At 40.4% G+C, this 21,619-nt stretch overlaps 1 protein-coding gene across 7 annotated transcripts in view; it reads left to right on the plus strand.

Annotated features, from left to right (window-relative positions):
- The window catches only part of PACRG (parkin coregulated), a 444,517-nt gene that overhangs the window by 349,127 nt on the left and 73,771 nt on the right, over nt 1-21,619 (plus strand). The window contains exons 1-2 of one of the 7 annotated variants that reach the window (XR_009762317.1): nt 5,022-5,114; nt 6,249-6,331. The exons of 4 other annotated variants lie outside the window; for them this stretch is intronic. The gene's annotated coding sequence lies outside the window, so the exon portion shown is untranslated. Of the gene's footprint in view, nt 1-5,021; nt 5,115-6,248; nt 6,332-17,264; nt 17,368-21,619 lie in introns of those variants that run through there. 2 more of the 7 variants (XR_009762312.1, XR_009762313.1) reach the window with 2 other exon arrangements.

The raw sequence follows: 21,619 nt of genomic DNA on the forward strand, positions 1-21,619 counted from the left end.
TTTCTTCTCTAGGAAACAGATATATTCACTAATAGGCAAAAACCTTGTGGTTTAAGAACGTACCTATAGCCCACAGATATTTCTATCAAACTTTAAAAAGCAGGAAATTGGGCAGCTATAGTGAATGCACCAGGGGAGCAGGAGACCTGACCTCGTCTCTGAGATACTGTACAGCCCTACACATTTGTAAAAATGCAAACACAATTTGGGTTGGTCTTTCACAGTCCAATCCACTTCCTGTGTAGCTTGGGGGGCCTGGCAACCCAGAGGTCTTCTGTATCTTTAAAAGTTGTGCAGAGGGAAGGGAGAATTCCACCTTGTGGTTTTTCCCATTACAGGGTTGCAAGAACACCTGCACTTGGCTGACTTTCTCTTCTCCTAAAGATACAGGATCAGTCTCAGACCATGAACCTGGCAACCCTAGTCTAATATACAACAGGAGCAAGTTCCAAAGGGTAGGTGCTGCCATACTAAAGGCCTGATTCCTACATAATATGAAATGGACCTCCACATGAGATGGTATTTGTGAAAGGCTCTCTCCTGCCAAGTGCGGTGATCAGTTGGATATTTAAGGAGTGAGACAATCCTTTACACAATTGTTGTATGTACATGTAGAGCTGTTGCCATGATTTTATATATTTATTTAGAGCTATTTCTGTCCCACCTTTCTAGGAACTCTGCTCTATGCAGGGTGGCTTTAAATTTAAAATCACAATGGCATAAAATAAATTTTTTTATTTATTGCATTTATATTCCACCTTTCCTCCAAGGAGCTCAAGGTGGTGTAGATGGATCTCCCCCTCCCCTTTTATCCTCACGACAATCCTGTGAGGTAGGTTAAGGCTGAGAGACAATGATTGGGCCCAAAGTTACACAGTGAGCTTCATGATTGACTGAGGATTTGAACCCTGGTCTCCAAAGTCTACTCCAACAGTCTAACCACTGCACCACACTGGTGGTATAAATATGCATGCCATACAGGGTTCACAATCATGCTAAAAGGCTGCATTTAGGAATACAGAGATCACAGGGAGAGCTAGTTCACACTAGACTTGCTCCATCTGAGAAGCTGAATGGTAGCCCTGAGGCTAGATTGCAGGGACTTATGTTATGGCAGACAGAGTGAAACAGATCTGTGTGATACAGGAAGTTTGTCTATGCAATACTGGTGCTACCTTCTGGCCTTCCGAAGTATGATTTTTCTTCAGTTGGCTTGTGAACTGAAGCCCATTTTAAGCTTAAACTGGAGATGTATCTTATTGTTCAAGGCCTGGATTTGGTTTTTCTTTTTACCAAGTTGAAGGGTTATTATAGGTTGTGGCTGAATGAGGCCATGTGTGCTATTTGTTAAAGTTATATTTTATGTAATTTCCCAATATGTCATTTCTGATTAAACTGTACACAAAGGCTGTCTGTGACTTGAAGATTCCTGACATTTTCTCTGTGCCTCTCACACAGCCTCTTGGAGCACGGCAAGTATTTGCATGTAATCAAGGGGAAAAGATAGTTTCCAAGCAATATTTAAAGATTCCTCTGTAGAATAATTTCAATTTTAGAACTCCATGTGTCCCCTAAATCATATAATGGTGCCTCAAGCACTTAGGCTAATTCCAATATGTAAAACTCTCTTCTTTGATTTTGACATTTGTGGTCCTTTAAACAGTTGCAAGGCGGGGGGGAAAGATTATTGAAATCAAACCATTTAAATAAATTACTGCTGACATTAGCTGAAATAATTCATCCATGTAAAGCCATTTAGATGCACAGTCAACAGGTATCTTATTTTAACATTCTATAGCTACATGGAAACCTTTTGCAGAAATCTAGCAATCTAAGGCAATATATAGGCAGCGTTTAGAGAGCATAATGGATTGGTTTACATTTGCAGCCTTTCCCAAACGATGTGCCTCCAGATGTTGTTGGACCACAACTCCCATCAGCCTCAGCCATTGGCAATGCTGGCTGAGGCTGATGGGAGTTGTGGTCCAACAACATCTGGAGGCACACTGGTTGGGAAAGGCTGGTTTACAGTGATCCCTAGAGATATCTTGATAATACTAATAGCTGTCATCAAGAAATTAAAGGATAAACTGCTTGGTATATTGAACTGTCCCTGTTCTGTATTCATCACTGGATAGCTTCCTCCATGAGGACTTGGCTCTCCTGCCTTTATTTACATGTATCTTCTGTAGGAGGGAAATTTATTGTTACATATGTCTGGCCAAAGGTCATTCATTGAGCTTTATAGTTGAGATGGGATTTGAACCTGGATCTCTGAAATCTTAGTCTGATACACAATGGTTCTCTAGTTTGCCCCGTCGCCTTGTTTCCTGTTATATTAATAGAAATAAAATTTGGGAATGACTAAAGGAGTGATCTACACCCTTCTCCCTACTTTGAGTTAGTACAACATGACTCTGAGGCTAAAACATGACTCTGTCTTCCATTGAGGAAGAGCAGGGTACAGCTGTAACAATTAAATGAACATTTAACCCTGCAAAATGGGCTGGGTTTGAAAATAGTGACCTGCCCAAGGTCACCAAGTAAGATAAATAGCTAAACAAAAGGTTGAGGAGCTTGGGTTCCCCCCCCCCCGGCATCCAGGCCCAACACTCCAGCTGAAGCATTACACTAGCTCTATCCCTCTGACGTCTTAAAACATGTGAAGAGTCACAGAATTGTGGTGGGATACACGTAGACTCCTCCATTTAGCCTTCCGGTTGCCCATACAATTAGCCAGCTTTCTCCTAGAAGTCTGTTGTCTGTGTCTGGTGACATCTAAGCTGTGTAGCCTAGATTAATGCCCATTCAATTTATCTGGGTCCCAAAGCAGGAACATGCATGAAAGACAACATGGAATTTCAAAGATGTGTGTGTTTTTATGATAGGACAAATGTTATGCCACATGCGGCCTTCTACAATCCTGTAGCTCTGCAAATATTAACCCTCTGCTATATGTAAAACTTTTCTAGTTGTTTAGCTGATTCACCTTTCTGAGCACATTCTGGATTTGGATCCTGAACCTGCTTTTTCTTTCAAATAAAAGCGGCCAATTTAAACACTTTTTTACAAAAGTGTTAATCATAATCTGCAGTGTGGCCCCAACTTGACCTGGTTTACCAAACAAGTCCTGCTGGCCACAACATGATGTGGAGAAGCAGTATGGAAAAGTGCCAGTGTTCTGAAGCATGTAAAGGGGAAGATGAGGATATGGGAACCCTTGCTTTTGATGTCTGATTAAAAAGGGAGTTTGGAAAATACTCCTTCGGTACCAGAACTACTATGAGAACTGATATAGCTTAGTGACTAAGTTGCTTAACTGTGAATCTGAAAGTCCCTGATTTGGATCTGATCTCTGCCATGAACCCATTAAGTGGCCTCTGGTGGAGTGAGCCATTGCGGGGACACTAAGTTTTGATGTGAGGAATACAAGCAAAGCCTTGTCACCACTTGTTTATCCATAATTAAAATGTAATAATGTCCTGCTCCGTTCTGACAATATCAAATAAACCTTATAGCTTGATTTGGAAGAGAATGGGTCTGTCTCTTTTCATATAACATTAATTGCATTGAGTAGCATGCAAAGAGATAGAGAGAGCGCAAGTATAAGCCTTACAATCTATGTATCCCTTTGCCCATCATTACCCTTTGAGGACATGAATTCCCAATGTTTTCCTCCAGCCAAGGGGCCAGAGTGATTAGGTTGGCCTATCACCTACTCCAGCCTCCTGCAAATAATTGGATTGTTTTGCTGCCTGGGGTATATATCCTCACCTGCCTTGAAGGCTGCCCAGTTAGTATCTGCATAATGACACTGTCATCTGGACAGTCTCCAGAGTCCAGCAAAGCAAACAACTGTCATTTACTCATCCTGTTAGCCCCCTAGGGTATGTCTGAAACTTTTTTGGATGATCATGTGCTCTCAGCCTGTCTTGGTTTCCTGCCCATCTGTAGAGCATTCAGAGATGACAGTAGAACAAGAATGGAATGCTGTGTCTGTACAATCCAGAGCATAACGTCACTCTTCCATACTACTTTGTATTTTCTTTGTCAGCACTCTTCAGACCTTTACAGTCTCCTGCTGTGGTATTCTCTGTGTGATCTGAAGCATGAGGACAGTGTGGAATTCAGTTGTGTTATCTGGGACTATATTAGCAATCTAACTTGCCTCTCTAAATTGCTAAAAATAACATGGGCCTAAGTGCTTATCAATGGTAATGTCTTTATCACAGGAGGTGCAATTCAGATGTTAATTATGAGAATAAAGTTCAGTTCTGTGATCTAATCTTTCCACACTCACTTCAGCATATATGTTTTCATTTTTTACTAGATTAGGAGCAATCTGATTTCCCTAATTCTATTCTTGTAATATGTGTTGGGAATGGAAAATATCTGAGAATGAAAATTCAGCCAGAGGTTCTCCGTGACACTCCAGGAAACGATTAGCGGAAGAGATAAATGCACAAAACCCAACTGTTTTGATTTGTTTTGAATATTCTCATGTTGTAAACATCTTCTTTGAATCTGTGAATATTTGTAGGTACATTTATAATTTCATCTGAAGTATTTCAGTAAAGCTAAGGAAACCCTAGTTGTACCAAGCTGTTCTTTGTAAGACATCACAGGGAGAATTATCACTCCATCCTTGCATTGTATCAATCTCTTTTAAAAGTTCACATTACAGTACTATGATAATGCCAAAAATAGGCTGGAAGTTTACATTTGCTGTTTTAAGATTATCTATTTTCTCTTGGGAGTGGTTGGGTTAACCTATCAGCAATGCATACCCTCATTAATTAGTAAGACAGGCCGTGCCCCCCCCCCCCGATCTTTGGCTCTGTTAGAAAAAAAAATGGCTGGAAATGCAAGCTGCCTCTTTGTGTAGCTACAAATAGAAGTGCCAGTTGCACATAATCCATACACAAACACGCCTTGCATTCATTTACTAAATAAGGTTGTGTGACTAGGACTTGTGTATATTCCTCTGATAACCTTCATTGATCTCAAGGACACTGGTGAGTTTGCTGGTCGAGGCATGTAATGAACCATTGTTACCATGTAAGACTGAAACAGTAATGCTGGGCTAGAAGGAATCGTTCTATCTGCAGTTCCCGGTAGGTTCCAGAAAATAAGTTCACAAGGTTTTTTTTTAAACAATAACAGTGGTCTGTTTAAATTTCATTCATCTGACACTTCTGTAGCCATTTAGCAACTGGTAATGCCTAAGTCCTGACTGTATTTAGCACTAATGATTACTGTGAAATCTTATCAGTAGAATAAAATAAACAAATCTACAGTTTCCATATTTCATTCACCTGTGTTTTTATATGAATAGATAAATTGGTGTGCAATTGAGAATATGTGATGCTTAACAAGCAAATTAATATCAACTAGATATGATAAAAAGTGTTTTAATTCATAGTTTAAGATACACTAAACATTATGCTCATTCTCAACTAATGTGACATTTTATATCATTTTCAAATTAAATAAATCAGTCTTCTCAGTGTGATTTTTGTAGAAAATTATTAATTACAGAGGCCAAATAATATATTTCTATATTTTTCTTTTCTCAATCCAGGGAGCTTTGTTTAATATCAATATTCTTTTCTTCTGTGTCTTGTTTATCACACTATGGCATTGGATCCTGCTTATCATAAATGAACCTGGTTATGGAATGGGACTTTCCTGGCTCCTCCCTCTTGCTGCAGCCCCACTTCTGAGGGCCGGAAATCTAGAATGGTGTTTGATCCTGCAAAAAGGGGCTGCAACTTGGGGAAATTGGTGGAAACTGACTCTCCCCTTATGTGAGCAGAAGTGCCTTTCTGCTCACATACGGTACCGTTTGATCCAAACCATGGCTTTGGGCATCACCTATGGCCCAAACAAAGGTATATACAACATTTCTAGACAAGTATTGTTGGCTTTCCATTTGCTTTTGTATTGATATTTTAGTATAGTTACAGCTTATCACAAAATACATTTATTATATATGCATGTATAAATTTCTCTGTTTTTGGGATTCTTTTCCCAGATTAGCTCTTTCTACTATCTGGAAACCTTTTGAAGTTTATCCATACTTCTTTATCCATTAATGTCAATCCATGTGGCAATAAACATTTGAGTCATCTCTCTCTCTCTCTCTCTCTCTCTCTCTCTCTCTCTCTCTCTCTCTCTCTCTCTCTCTCTCTCACACACACACACACACACACACACACACACACACACACACTTCTTTTCCTAAACAGTTATGCAGGTATCTCTATCTGTAATGCCACTGCAATGCAAGCGTCAACTTGGACAGTTCGTAGGCATCCTGCTCCTACAACATGTAATCATCAACCAAATTTATATAATTTGTCTTTAGTGTAAATAGAAGGCGTTGCAGAGTCTGACTCTACCAGATCCCATTGTTTTCCATTCTCCTTGCTTTAAATGGGGTTTCTTGTGCTCTTGTGGCACTGCAAGGTTGTGGAACTTTCACTGGGAGAGGCATATCAGTGTAAGTTGTGATATTGTTATTGATTCTTGTACTACATTGATGAGGCTCTATTCCTGTATGAATTTGATCAGTGCTTTAACATCAAGAGACTCTTATAAGCAGCTAAGCGTTTAAAGGAAGAATGGGCTGTAAGAAATAGATGTTTAAGCCACAGAAAGAGGCTTCCCTGTAATATTATGTAGACGTGTGTTTGTGGGAATTATTTTTCTATTAAAAATAGTTGTGTCGGGATTCAACTATCTGTTAGATGCCAGACTTCTAATTTCTTTAACATTTTGACAAATTCCATATGTTCACCAAAAAACAAACTTCTGCTCAATATCTTGATCCGAAATAGCCATTCTGCTGCAAACTAAAATAAAACTGATTGGTGAATATCAAGCTCTTACTCAAGCAACTGGCTTCTCTGAATTAGGTGTCCTGTTTTGTGGCTTACTCTCCGGTTCTGATCATCACCACTAATTTCCTCCATTTCAATAATTTAACATGGGTATTCAGAAGGACTAATGGTACCTTTTTCTGCAGTGTCAGGAAATCTTTTAAGGTCCCACGCTGAAGCAGGGGTTTCTCCTTCAGTCTCTTTATCCACGTTTGTTAACTGTGAGAACACTTGGGAAGAAGGCAAAGATGGCCTCTGGGGAATGGGAATTGAGATCAAAGGTCAAACATTGAAAAGCCATTTATTTCTGGTCCAATTTTTCTCTTAGGCGTTATTCATGGCTGTCTTCTTTTTTCAAAGGAACAGCAGTTCTCATAGGAAGTTCAAATTACTGAATTGTGCTGTATGTATTCTTTTTCTCCCAGAACTGAGCTAAAGTATGTCTTTTCATGTAAGTCAAGGTCTGCATCAAGCCTCCATTCCATTTCTCAATGGTTCTTTCTCCCTACATATTACAATCATACTAACACACCAGTCCTATGCATGTGAAAGGAACCTTCTGCGCATTGTGCCCAGCTGCATCATGCTGCTCATCTAAACCCCGTTTGAACTGTCAGTATGCATCATCTTATTCATATGACAATATGTATGTGCATCCCCATCCAGGCTTACTGGTTATTATGTGTGTCACAGACACATACGTTATATAACAAACTGCTTGTGTAATATCCCAAACCTTCAAAAATGGGTTACCAGTGGGACTTATTTCCATGTAATATGGCTATGCCTAAGGCTACTTTTAACATTTCTTATTGTTGTTGTTAATTATTTGGGTTGAATCCAACATAGTGTTGGGTCTCTCATTCCATCAATGCTTTTGCAATGAAATGTTTTCCTTCTCTCCTCCCCCCAAGCACTGTTCTATGGGCTCCCCCAACCCTCTGCAACAGGTTTGAGGAGGGTGAGAGGTGTGTACAGGGGAGGAGAGGGGGGAAAGTCCTGTTGCGCAAGTCAATCCTTGCACTAACAGGACACATTAGTTGAAAACCACCTATCAGTATTGTTATTATGAACTCATCCTTCAGCCCAAAGGTTCCCAAACAACTCAACTAAATATAAACAACAGTATCACCCACAGGCATAAAAATAATAAAACTTGTCAACATCATCATCTCAGCAGCCACATCTCAGCAGCAAAAAAGCCCATCTTTAAATCAACCTTCTCCATACACCCGACAAAACAGGTATGTCTTAACAGAATAACTGAAAACAGGTAACATGGGGGACAGCCATATCTCTAATTAGAGGGAATCCTGGGGTGACATAACAGAGAAGGCTCTGCATTGTGCTGTTGCACAGCAGTGTGTGGCTATCATTGAAACTATAAGCAAGGCCTCTCCAGCAAATCTTAGAGCATGGGCTGTCAGGTAATGAGGAAGAGAGCCTCCTTCTAATACTCAGGCCCCAAGTTGTATAGGGCTTTGTAGATCAAAGCCAACACCTTAATTTGGGCTGGGTAGCAAACAGGCAGTTGGTGTATAGGTCTGTGGATTGGTGACACACAATCCCACTTTGCAGCACCATTTAACAATCTGGCTGCCACATTCTGCACCAGCTGAAGTATCCAGACTATATTCAAGAAAATCTGCATATAGGTGCATTGCAGTAGTCTAAACAAGAGGTTACAACAGTATGTACTACTCTAGCTTGGCTATCCTGACTTAGGAAGGGCTATTGGTGGCAGACCAACCATAGCTGGGCATTGGCACTCCTTGCCACTGAAGCTTCACAGGCTCTTTTCCAGACGAAGGCATTTCAGATGTTCAGAATGACTAGAGGAGAGGATCAAAAGTCCAAAAGGAAAAGGAACGAATGGGGATGGCCAGAGGTAGCTACACATTGCAAGGCAATCAATTCAGTGCCATAAATGATATTTGATGAGAATTTTAGTTGAAAAATAAATTAGGAGCAGGACACAGGACTATTTTATTTTAATTATTTTCTGTGTTAGATGCTAACACAATATAAGTCCTGTAGGTAGACAACATCACACTAATAGACCAGATCCTAGAAATGATATATATCTTTCCAATGAAGTAATTTATACTGACTGATTATTAATTGTCAGTTGTTGATTAATAAAGACTATTACTGATTTTAATAAAGTGTGTGTGTTGTATGTAAAGGTTCCAGAGTTTGGCCTGAAGGTACACGATGCAGCAACCTTGCTGAAGCCACCGACAGAGGCATATGGCTTTTTCAGGACTAGGGTTTATAAATCAAGGCTTAAAATCTTAACCCAATTACGGCTTGGATTCACTTCTTCCACCATCTGCCAGAGCCCTCCCAAAAGGCTATCCAGAGAGTCAAGGAACCTGCTGAATGCAGGAAATCAGACTGAGGCACCTTCTATAAGCTAGAGCTCGGCTCAGAGAAGGTGCTTCCACCTGATTTCCTGCAAACTCCCCCTACTGATCAGCCCCTTCCACCCCAGCCCACCCTCATTCAGCAAGTTTTCCCAGTTCTAGGGGGAGCCACTTGAAGGGGCTGCTGGGGACTCATTCCCTTCTGCAAGCAGATCTCTGGATACAAGCCTATGCTTTCTACAGAGTCTGTGATACTTAATTTATGCTTCTGGCATACAAAAAGCACTCCCACCCTTTAGATCCTAAGCAGATATTATTATATCAGCTGCAAATTGTCAGCTGTGAATATGAACTTGAATAATCTTTGCAGGAGGAGGGCAGGGTGGGTAGAACTATGACTCCTTAATACTGAAATGGCCACAGAGATCTGAGTGGAATTACAAGAAATAAAAATCCCAACAGTGCAATAATTCTGCTTTAAACTGAAAATTATCTGAAGTATTCCTGGAATGCTTTTGTTAGTGTTCAGAGGGGGAAGGGAAGCTGGAGAGTGATGTATGTGTTTTTCTGATAAAGCAAGTTCAAATTAACGAAGGGAGCTTAGAATCATAGAATAGTAGAGTTGGAAGGGGCCTATAAGGCCATCGAGTTCAACCCCCTGCTCAATGCAGGAATTCAATTTAAAGCATACCCAACAGGTGGCTGTCCAGCTGCCTCTTGAATGCATCCAACGTCAGAGCCCACCACCTCCATAGGTAATTTGTTCCATTATCGTATCGCTGTAACAGGAAGTTTTTCCTGATACTCAGCTGAAATCTGGCTTCCTTTAACTTGAGCCCATTATTTCGTGTACTGCACTCTGGGATGATTGAGAAGAGATCCTGGTCCTCCTGTGTGGGACAACCTTTCAAGTACTTAAAGAGTGCTATCATATGACCCCTCAGTCTTCTCTTCTCAAGGCTAAACATGTGGTGTTCTCTCAGTCTCTCCTCATAGGACTTTGTTTCCAGTCCCCTGGTTATCATTTCCCTCCTCTGAACCAGTTTGTCTGCATAGTTCTTAAAGGGTGGTGCACAGAACTGGATGCAGTACTCAAGATGAGGCCTAACCAGTGCCAAATAGAGGGGAACTAATATTTCTCTCAATTTGGAAACTATACTTCTGTATATGCCTAAAATAGCATTTGCCATTTTTGCAGCCACATCGCACTGTTGGCTCATATTCAGCTTGTGATCAACAACAATTTCAAGATCCTTCTCGCATGTAGTGTTGCTGAGCCAAGTATACCAACTGTGCATTGGGTTTCTTTTTCCTAGGGGTACCTATCCCTGTTAAATTACATTGTGCTGGTTAAAAACTGTGTACACTAAAGGTTTTTGTTGTTATGTGCCTTCAAGTCGTTTATGACTTATGGTGGCCCTATGAATCAGCAACCTCCAGTAGCATCTGTCATGAACCACCCTGTTCGGATCTTGTAAGTTCAGGTCTGTGGCTTCTTTTATGGAATCAATCCATCTCTTGTTTGGTCTTCCTCTTTTCTATTCCCTTCTGTTTTTCCCAGCATTATTGTCTTTTCTAGTGAATCATGTCTTCTCATTATGTGTCCAAAGTATGATAACCTCAGTTTCATCATTTTAGCTTGGAAGTAATTTAACTTACATTATATGCAGATGGATTTATGGCCAAATAAGTGTGCAGCCCTAAATATTCAAACTATCATTCTTAAGCTGCAAAATCACTGGACCCCCACCATTATGCTTTGTAGTTACTGTATTTTTACTGCAAAGGAGAGGGAGGGGGGTTGGACCTAGGTGTTAAAATAACTTGGCCATTCTTTGATACTGTACACTTGCTGGGGGGGGGGGCAGTGGCACCATTTGCTGCTTTGCCTCAGGCAGCAAGGTATCTTAGGCCAGCTGTGTGTTGGTAATGTAAAATTAGAGTGCACCAGTAAGAGCAGGGCTGGGGAACTGGATCCAGCTGGTGGGCCAGGTCCTTATCTCTCATCTCCCACATGTCACATTTGACAGGTGGGAGGCTGTCAAATCACTTGATGTCAGAATGCCATTCGATTATCAGCCTGCAAAGTACTGACATTCAGCTGATCATCATCAGGTCTTGCAAAATGCTGTGCAGCAGGCTTCATAAGTGCCAACGATCAGCTGATTGAATCATGTAAAGCCAGGTGCACAACCCTCTGCAAGATCTAACACCTTGAGAAGCCCGGTGCACAGCATTTTGCAGGCACTCTGCAAACCCCCTTTCAGTGTCATTACATCTGTGACACACGTGACATCATATATCATGTCAGATGTAGGGTACATGGGTGTGGTTTGGCCTAAATGGCCTGGTAGGCCAAATGGAAAGGCCTGGTTAGGCCTATTTAGGCATGGAGGCTGAATAAGAGCTGCTGAATAAGAGCTTTCAGTAGTTTCACTATTGTTTGAATTGCCTTTTTAGAAAGTGTTTCAGTTTATCCTAAACTGGCAAACTGATCTGTTTTTTGCTTCTTTTCTTCCTATAGACAGTTTATAGAATCAAAATAGCAGTTTCAGCCTAAGCACCTACAGCTACTCTCACACCATTAGTTCAAGCAATGCACAAGACAGCAATTTTGATCTAGGACAAAAAAAACTTTACATATCTATTTTGCATCCATGCCAAAATACGTCTAACAGAGTGATCCAAACCCCTGATCCTCATTACTGGAAAGGTTTTTATGGGGCGAGAGGTAACTCTTTCCAGCCCTACTTGACTCCATTGGCCTCTACCAGTGGGGGAGCTTCACCATCAGCAGGGCAGCACGACAATTAAGGAGTACCCCAATGGACCCACCCAAACAGCAGGAGGGTGAAAGCTACCGCCAGCTGTCAGCAGAAATCTGCAAAACAGGGCATTTGGGCAACACTGGCATAAGATCCATTTGATCCTAAGCTGGCCATTCTGCCATCATGTGATGGCAATGGGTCCAATCCAGAGCGCTTTGCTGCTCCAGCCTGGAGGCACAACAAAGGGGCATTTCAGTCTGGTGTAGTGGTTAAGGTGTTGGACTACGACCTGGGAGACCAGGGCTCAAATCCCCACACAGCCATGAAGCTCACTGGGTGACCTTGGGCCAGTCACTGCCTCTCAGCCTCATGAAAACGCTATGGATATTTAAGGAGATACACACACTGGCAATTGCACTTATTTCTCCAAAAAAGCAAGAAATGTGTCACACACCCCTCCTTCTCCCTTTCCTTCCCGCGCTAAATGATTTGAAACAAAAACCCTAGCGAGTAGAATGAAATTGACAAAGCTTTCCAGAGGCAGGCGTGAAACTGACCAGCAGCACCTTTCTCGCTTGCTGTGCATTGCAGATCTCACCCAGAGCAGCCGCCCAGTTTGCAGGCTGGCAAAAAATAAAATGCATCTGCGCAGTAGTTGCAGACACCCCCCCCAACACCCCACCATTGCGATGATTGGTTCAATTTTCCCAGGCTTATTCTCACACATGCGCAACAGTGCAGATACGTGATTGGCTGGAATGAGGAGAAGGGGCAAGGGGAAATGCCCAAGAACCACCCATCAGCTGTAAAGTCTGCGGTATTGCATCCTACCTCCTGAAGGCACAGTGGATGACTCCCAATTTTAAACAGCAAATCGCATTTTTGCCGGTATTGCAAGGAGCGGATTTAACCCGCAAAAATGCGTAACAGCGCGATATGTCATTTGGACAACCAAAAAATAATGAACACACATAGCGGGCGTGTCACACATTTTGCAATCGTCTGGATGAGCCCTTTGTGTGCCCCCTCTGAGGGAGGCACAGAGGGTAGCAACACAAGACCGGGCCTTCTCAGTGGTGGCTTTCTGACTGTGGAATGCTCTCCCCAGAGAAATGCACCCAGTGCTATTGCTATCAATCTTTAGGCCCCAGATGAAGTCATTTTTATTCACCCAGGCATTTTGCTCATAATTGGTGTTCTTCTTTTAATTGAGTGGGGTAGGGCGGGCTGCAGATGTGGTGGTGGCCCTCTAAAGCCTCACTAATGGAAGGGAGGGATCTTTATACTGCATATAAATAACAGAAATATAAATAAAGTATGGATTTATTTCATTCCTTGAAATACCGTCTTTCCCCTTATATACCCAGTCGATCACTGCGCTCTGCAGGTAAAGGCCTCTTGTAGATACCATCTTAGGAGGTCCATTTCACACAACATAGGAAGCAGACCTTTAGTGTTGTAGCACCGACACTTTGGAATTCCCTCCCCTTAAATATGAGATAGGAGCCATCTCTGTTATCTTTTTGACACATATTGAAGACCTTCCTCTTTCAACAATCTTTTTAAATAAGTAGAGACCTTATCCCAGTCTGTATCTGTGCTGGATGCTTTTTAAGATGTTTTTTAAGTTGTTTCTTTAAAGATGTTTTTAAGATGTTTTGTTTTAATATGTTTTTAAAGATGTTTTATTTTAATATGTTTTAAAGACGTTTGTTTTTAAGATGTTTTAAAGTGCTTTTAGTGTTTTTGTTTGCCGCCCTGGGCTCCTTCTGGGAGGAAGGGTGGGGTATAAATTAAATAAAATAATAATAAATAAATAATTCATATATTCTTTTGACTAAGTCACTACAGTAACAAACAAACCCAACACTATGCTATTTTTTATTTGATCAGATGGAACTATATCATAATATTCTAATCTCTTTTATTCCTCAAGACCTGTGTCACTGGACATTTCTGGCATACCAAAAGTGTTATGACAATTTGTAGCATACTAAGACCTGTGTTAATAGTAGCGGCCCACATTAAGAAAGACAGCCTCAGCCAGCATAGAGAATAAATTTTAATTCTTCCGTTGACATCAATAAATAAATGAAAATAAAATTATGATTGTGCCATCAACTGTTTTGACATCATGAGCCAAGTACTCATTCACTGCCTGTCCTGATGAGTTGTTGAGGTAAATTATAAGGATCTAATAAATTAGAGTAAAGACTAATAGCTAACAGATGTAGAAGCACTCTGCACTCTGTTAATTAATGCTGATACAGATTATGTGGAGCTAATGCAAAATTGCTGCACGTGGAATATTTATATAGTTGAAAGGTGCTTAGCATGTGTGTTGATGTAGCTGAGGAAAAGTATTTGACAGCACAATCCTATATATGTCTGCTCAGAGGTAAACCCCACTGAAGTCAATGGGACAAAATCCCATGAGTGTGTGTACGATTGCACCTTGAGACTTATCCAGGAGAAGGCTTTGAGTACCATCTCTGTGGCATTTCTTTTCATGACCTATGACTTCCAATTATTACCTTTTCCTTGATGTGAAATTTCTTGTCTGTTCAAAGAAGGGAAAGCAAATAAAGGTTACAGCTTTGCTATCATGCTCAAACAGACATGACAATATCAAATTTCTCCATGGTTTAAACATAAAACATTTACAAATACAGAAAATTAGTATTGTTGGAGGAATGTTATCTCAACAGACTCATTTAATTAAGTAACCAGAATCCTTAACAGATTACTGAGTTGTATCATTTAATACTAAGTGTTTTCAGGCTACAAGGGAGAAAATTATTTTGTATTGCTTCTTTCCATTTCTTAGTTTCATATATTATAGGGAAATGTTTTTCTTTGTGTTCCCTGGAATTCAGACATATACTAACATTTAAATGCAATTCAGTCATTAATTATAGTATTGCAGCTGAAATGAGTATTGTTTTTGTTAATGGTTGATTGAAAATTAATTTGTCCCATTCACATCAGTAGTATGAATAGTTGACTAAATACCTTTTTTTGTCCTAACAAGGAAACACTTGGGATAAATGAATTACTTGCATGAGCATCTCCTTTGGGTTTTGAATAGTCTTTAACATTTGCTATCATCTAAGTAAAATACTGGAAACGATCCCTTAGGACTGTTTCTACTTTGTTAATTTTATTAGATGAACACATCTACGTTATTTGAGGTATGCATAATATTTTGCCTTAAATCAGGAAATGAGATGATTGCCAGGTGGCAGTCCCCTGAAAAATCAATTGACTTTTATCTAGATCTGAACAGTTGCTTATAATATCAGTTCCACAATAATCATCACTTGGGAATTGGAAAAGAAGCCCAACAGATATCTAAAGCAAATTGGGGTTTAAGCATCATGGTACTTGCTTTGATTTTAATCTGAAGTTGCTGTGTTTCAGAATGATCTGTAACTGCATTTTATCAAACAAATTTCACATTTGACACCCAAACCAGCTGAATGGGATTTATTATCTGAGTTAAAATATACATAATTTACAAAGGGCTGTTTTATGGAAAGCTTTACTGTTTGGCGTTTAAATGTATCTTTATCAATGCCACTGTGGTTGCACTCACGTCTCACCATAAACAGTGTGTGTAACTGCACAGAACTATTCATGAATATCAAGCAAATGAAAGCAAAATGCTTCACTCTGTTAGGAATGCTTCCTTTTACAAGCTAGATTTGAATGAGATAAATATTGACTCTTTTAAGCAGCTGCCTAGAATGAGTTTTAACATCTCTCTCATTCTTGAATGTTGATGCTTTGGCGCTTTCTCACGGCACATTTTAAAGACATAGTTGCCCTCTCACTAGTGAGACTCTCATCTGACCACACATGCTGGTTTTATGTAACAATGGCAGTATATATGTGAAATGTGAAGCTCCTCCTTCTTTTGGATCTTTTATTTGAGTGTATTTAGACTGGAAAATGTGAGGGAACTCCACAGGGGGAAAGCAACTTTGGAAGCAATCTGAAGTAGGGATTTGAAACAAGGGGGATGGGTTAAATGTCACCCCTTGCCACTTCTTGAGAAGCGACTTTTCTCATCTAAATAGGTTATTGGCTACCATTGCACATATGTGCATGCAATGTGTAATGCTCACATTACATCTGCACAAATTGTGACTTATCATTTAATGTAATACGAGAACCTATCCTTCATATTCTGGTTTTGATTACATATACTACAGGATTATGCTTCAACTACAGTCCAAAACATGCTTATCAGGAAGTAACCCCCACTGAACTTGGGGTGACTTATTTCCAAATAAAAAATATCTAGGACTGGGCAGTTAGGCTGAAAACCTAAGCCCACTTTTATCAAAATAAATTACACTGGAATCAATTGGGCTTCTGAGTTAAAGTGTTTAGTACTTAGAGTGCTAGAACACAAGGCTGTGTTTCTGGAATGCTAAAATCTTTGGAAAGGAAACCCCACATTTTTACCATTTCCAGATTTCCTTTCCTGTCAGAGTATAAAGGTTATAATTGCTTTTTATTCCAGAGAAAAAGTTATGTTTGTCTGTGGCAGCATAAACGACAAAAAGCCTCCGGCTACAGTTTCTCAGATGAATGAAGTGGTCACCTAATGGATAGGTATATATACTCAAGAGTACAGAGATGAAAAGATAATTCACAGTGTGAGGATAAGAAAAACCTTTTTCTTCTACTTCTCTCTCTTTCACTCTCCTCAAAAGGGTATATACATTTGGGTGACCGCTTCATGCACCTGACAAACTGGACATGAAGGTTTATGGCACAGTATGTTTGAGGTAATCTAAGCTTATGCATGTCTACTCAAAAGTGAGCCCTATCATATTGGGAGGGGCATATTCCCAGGTCGGTGTACATAGACTTGCAGCTTTAGTATAAGGTACTACAAAACTAGGGTTACCAAGTCTCCAGTTTTTACCCAGAGACTCTGGTTTTGGGGGGGTCCTCTCCAGGTGTCTGGGTGAGTCACCCCAATCTCTGGACTCTTAGCTTTCATTTTAAAAAAATAAGTTTGTAGGTGGTCTGGTTCAAGAGATATACACCAAAATGTCAGCCACCCCCTGCAACTTCTGTTAGAAGTCAGCTGCTCTGATCCCCACCCTTTCAGGTTTTTAGCCAATAAGTGAAGTCAGGGTTGTGATTGACGAGACATTTGTTGACCTCCATGCAATAGCTAGAACCCACTGCAAATCCTAAAAATAGCTTCCTTTTCCTGCTGGTCTGCACATCAGAAGTTGCATGAGTGTGTAACTTTCAGCAGCAGCAGCAAGATTGCCTTTCTCTCTACAATAATACAGCAGGAAATCTACAACTGAAGATCACAGCAGGATCTTGGTAGGCATGCAGACTAAACAATTTCAGTTATGAATATAATAATAATGTACATACAGGTTTTTAATTACCTGCAAAAATAGCATATTATACTTTTTATCATTCAAATAATTTTTGAACAGAAATTTTAAAAAGTGTGCATGCTGCAGCTTATATGCCATTAAAATGTATTATACTTTATACTAATTATAAGCAGTCAAACAAGTTTAATCTTTCCTGGGCTGTTGAAGAGAGCAGTTTATTAGTCTAATTCATAGCCTGTTTTGAAAACTTTCCCAATATGAAACTTCAATCTTATACTCACTTTTCTGAGAGTAAAGCTGTGATGCTAATCCTACATACCTGGGAGTAAGCCTCATTGAATTCAGTAGGACTTACTTTTGAGTAGACATGGTTAGGATTGTGCTGTAAATCAATGGGACATTTGAGTGAACAGAGAAAAGGACTGTGTTGTAAAGTGTGTTTAGACTTACAGCCTTCAGGAACATCCATCTTTACTCCTGAGTGCTCCTATCTAACATCTTCACAACACTAGGCTCCCTTCTATCTACAATGGCCTTCTGGTGAGTGGCCTCGCCTGGGGGCACTTAAACCTTTCTTGCGAGTAACAAGTAAGCTAGATTAAATGCTCCCTACCCAGGCTCCCTCAGGAGGTGAGCAGGAATGATCCTGTCACTTCAGCTAGACCCAGGAACATCCTCATTTAGCTAAGATTTCTATCCTACTTTCCAATCAGATAACTTTTTTGTTTGAGTGGTATGCTCCAAGTAACTATGGTTGATGCTTAACGTATCATGTTTAATGGCATCATGTGACATCTCTAGGGCCTGCCCTTGAAATCTTAGGGTTTGGGATGCTTCTGACTGGGCAACCCTACACAAAACCCTTTGTAGTTTTAACTGCTTGTAATTCTGGGGCTGGTTGTTCCATGTAGCCCAGTATTGTTTGCTCTGACTGGCGGCAGCTCTCTAGTCTATGGTAAAGATCAGCCATCTGTTTCCTGATCCTTAAGAAGAGCCTGCTAGATCAGGCCAATGGCCCATCTAGTCCAGCATCCTGTTCTCACAGTGGCCAACCAGTTGCCCATGGGAAGTCAGCAAGCAGGTTCTGACTGCAAGAGCACTCTCCCTTCCTGTGGTTTCCAGCAACTGGTATTCAGAAGCATACCACCTCTGACTGGAGGCAGAGCATAGCCATCAGGGCTAGTAGCCACTGATACCCTTATCCTCGATGAATTTGTCTAATCCTCTTTTAAAGCTGCCCAAGTTGGTGGCCATCACTGACTCTTGCGGGAGCAAATTCCATAGTTTAACTATGCGCTGTGTGAAGAAGTACTTTCGTTTGTCTATCCTGAATCCTTTTAGCTGGAGATGCCAGAGAGTGAACCTGAAAGCTTTGTGTGCAAAGCATGTGCTCTCACCCTCAGCCATGACTCCTCTCCTTGTTGACCAACACATTACCAGTACAGTTTTTATCATCATGTTGATCACAAGCTGAATATTAGCCAACAGTGTGTTGTGGCTGCAAAAAAGGCAAATGCTATTTTAGGCTGCATTAACAGAAGTATAGTTTCCAAATCATGTGAAGTATAGGTTCCCCTCTATTCAGCACTGGTTAGGCCTCATCTTGAGTACTACATCCAGTTCTGGACACCACACTTTAAGAAGGATGCAGACAAACTGGTTCAGAGGAGGGTAAAGAGGATGATCAGGGAGCTGGAAACAAAGCCTTATGAGAGACTGAAAAACTGAGCATGTTTAGCCTTGAGAAAAGAAGACTGGAGGGAGATATGATAGCTCTCTTCAAGTACTTGAAAAGCTGTCACACAGAGGAGGGCCAGGATCTCTTCTTGATCACCCCAGAGCGCTCAAATTGCAGGAAGCCAGATTTCAGCTGAACATCAGGGAAAAACTTCTTGGTTTCTTGGTACCACTTCTTGGTGGTACAACAATTGAACCAATTAACTAGGGAGGTGGTGGGCTCTCCAACACCGGAGGCCTTCAAGAGGCAGCTGGATAGCCACCTGTCTGGTATGCTTTAATTTGGATTCCTGCATCGAGCAGGGGTTTGGACTCAATGGTCTTACAGGCCCCTTCCAACTCTATGATTCTATTACCATGTGACAGCCTGTGGAAATTCTACTATGTAGGCATTCTATACAGCAGTCATGCTCTGGGAGAGTAGCTCATCATATGGATCATTCCCATAGTAAGTTTTCTCAGACTTTATTATAGATTCTCCTTTGTTCACGTGCATATTGAGGAGAGCACTTGCTATGTGAGATGATCTTCCACCTTACCTCTCCTAAAGTGAAAAAGCAGCAGCAAAATCCTTATTTATTCAAGAACAACATGTAGAGAGAAAACCAGCAGCTCTAAATACACAAATAGACTAATCAGTTCTAACTGGATTAAAGAGAAAACACATTCATTTAAACAGAAAGATGAGCTGCTGTTACAATCCAGGTTTGCTCTTTAAAAGGCGGATCCTACATACTATGAGTATGACTGCCACATGAAACTATCAGGATGCAGAAGATTTTCTACTGGTTTGCGACTTTGTGGCAATCATGTGAAAATCAATCATCCCTCTGCCTTGCTACTAAGTGAAGCCAATGTGGCATAGCTGGGTAAACACAGCAACAACTGTTTTTTCCTCCCTTGAACATCCAAGGAAGACTGAGTGTCTCAAAAATTCAGTTTCAGCATTTTAAGTCCTGCATTGTCCAAATGGAAGCATTAACTGTGATTCAGAATTTGCTTGCAAATATGGAGGCTCCAGAGTGCCTGTAGACAGTATTTGATAAGGCCTCAGCTTGCTGCAATTAAAGTATCCAATCTCGCTGTACACAGCACAGTTTGGAATAGGAAATGTTGTGAGCCTAATTGGCAACCTACACCTGCTCCAACGAGGAGCTTTTTATCAGGATCAAAAGATGATGATGGAAGGGAACACCAAGTTAGAGGAAACAAGGTTATAACTGACAGGTGCATGCTTTAAAACTGTTTTCTTGGAGATAAACAAAAACACTACATCTAAACTTGAGTTTATGGTTGTTGAGCTGAGAAAAACATTATCTCTCTCTGCTAAGAAAACATTTGTCATTTTTAAAATATCACTATCTAAAATGTCAACATTTGACATTGCCTGAAAGTGCTATGTTGTTTATTTTAGACACAGGATAAGCTACTCTGTTTGAAATGCTAGCTAATGTTCCTCTTTTCTCTCTTTCTGCAAATGCATGTCATTATGGTTAATGTGGGAGTCTTTAAGCTGAGAATTGGGTTTGATTACCGATTCTGTTGGTTGTTGTGTGCAACGTTTTAAAATGACTTGCACCAAACATTACTATGGACCTGTTCACTTCACCTGCTTAGTGTTGTCGTTATTTAAGGCTTTTTTCCTATACTGACAGCATTTTTAAACATTCAGATTTGCGTATGCCTCACTCTCTCAAATAATTCTGAATTTGCAGTGATTATCAGATTTCTGGCATATTTGTTATACTATTATTCTGTACCTCTTAAATTATTAGGAGTATGGCTGAAATGAAAGTTATCAAAGCTGGAAGGAGAAAGGGAGATGAGGCTATCTGATTTCAGTAGCTGTAACTAATGAATGAAACTCAAGCAATCTTTCATTGGCGCATACATTTGACCAGAGAAAACAGAAAAGGGGAGTGAATTCCACTGGAACGTATCAGTTTAGTTTTGGCTCATGAGCTATTTTCAGTCTCAAAGATCATCAGAGCTTTCAAGAACAGCTGAAGCTTTAACTATGGTAAAATTAACTTTCCTATTCCATGCCTCTGCTTTCAGATGTTTGGCGTCGAGGATGCTAATCTCCATCTATATCCAGATTAGGGTGAACTTTATCTTCCCAAGAGTTCCTAATTCCTTTCTACCTCCCATAGACAAATTCTTTCTTCATAGGAAAACCGTGCTCAAAAAAGGTTCTACATAAACAGCTTTTCAAGGGTGTTCCATCTCATACTGTTTTATTTATTGACTTTAGGCAATCCTATAGATTTCCTAAACAACCTCACTACTTTTAAGTCTTACAGTCCTAAACTCACTTACTAGGGAGTAAATGCCATTGGACTCAATGGCACTTACTTTTGAATAAACATGTTTCAACTTGCACAGAACATGTGTCAGCTTCAGAGTGTTCACTATTTTTTCCCTAAAATTCGGGTGCTTTTGATTTAGTAGAGATATTTTCCTGCTGCAGCCCCCCGTGGCTTAAAAAATCTGTT

Source organism: Rhineura floridana, chromosome 4 (genome assembly GCF_030035675.1).
Source record: "Rhineura floridana isolate rRhiFlo1 chromosome 4, rRhiFlo1.hap2, whole genome shotgun sequence".
NCBI lineage: Eukaryota > Metazoa > Chordata > Lepidosauria > Squamata > Rhineuridae > Rhineura > Rhineura floridana.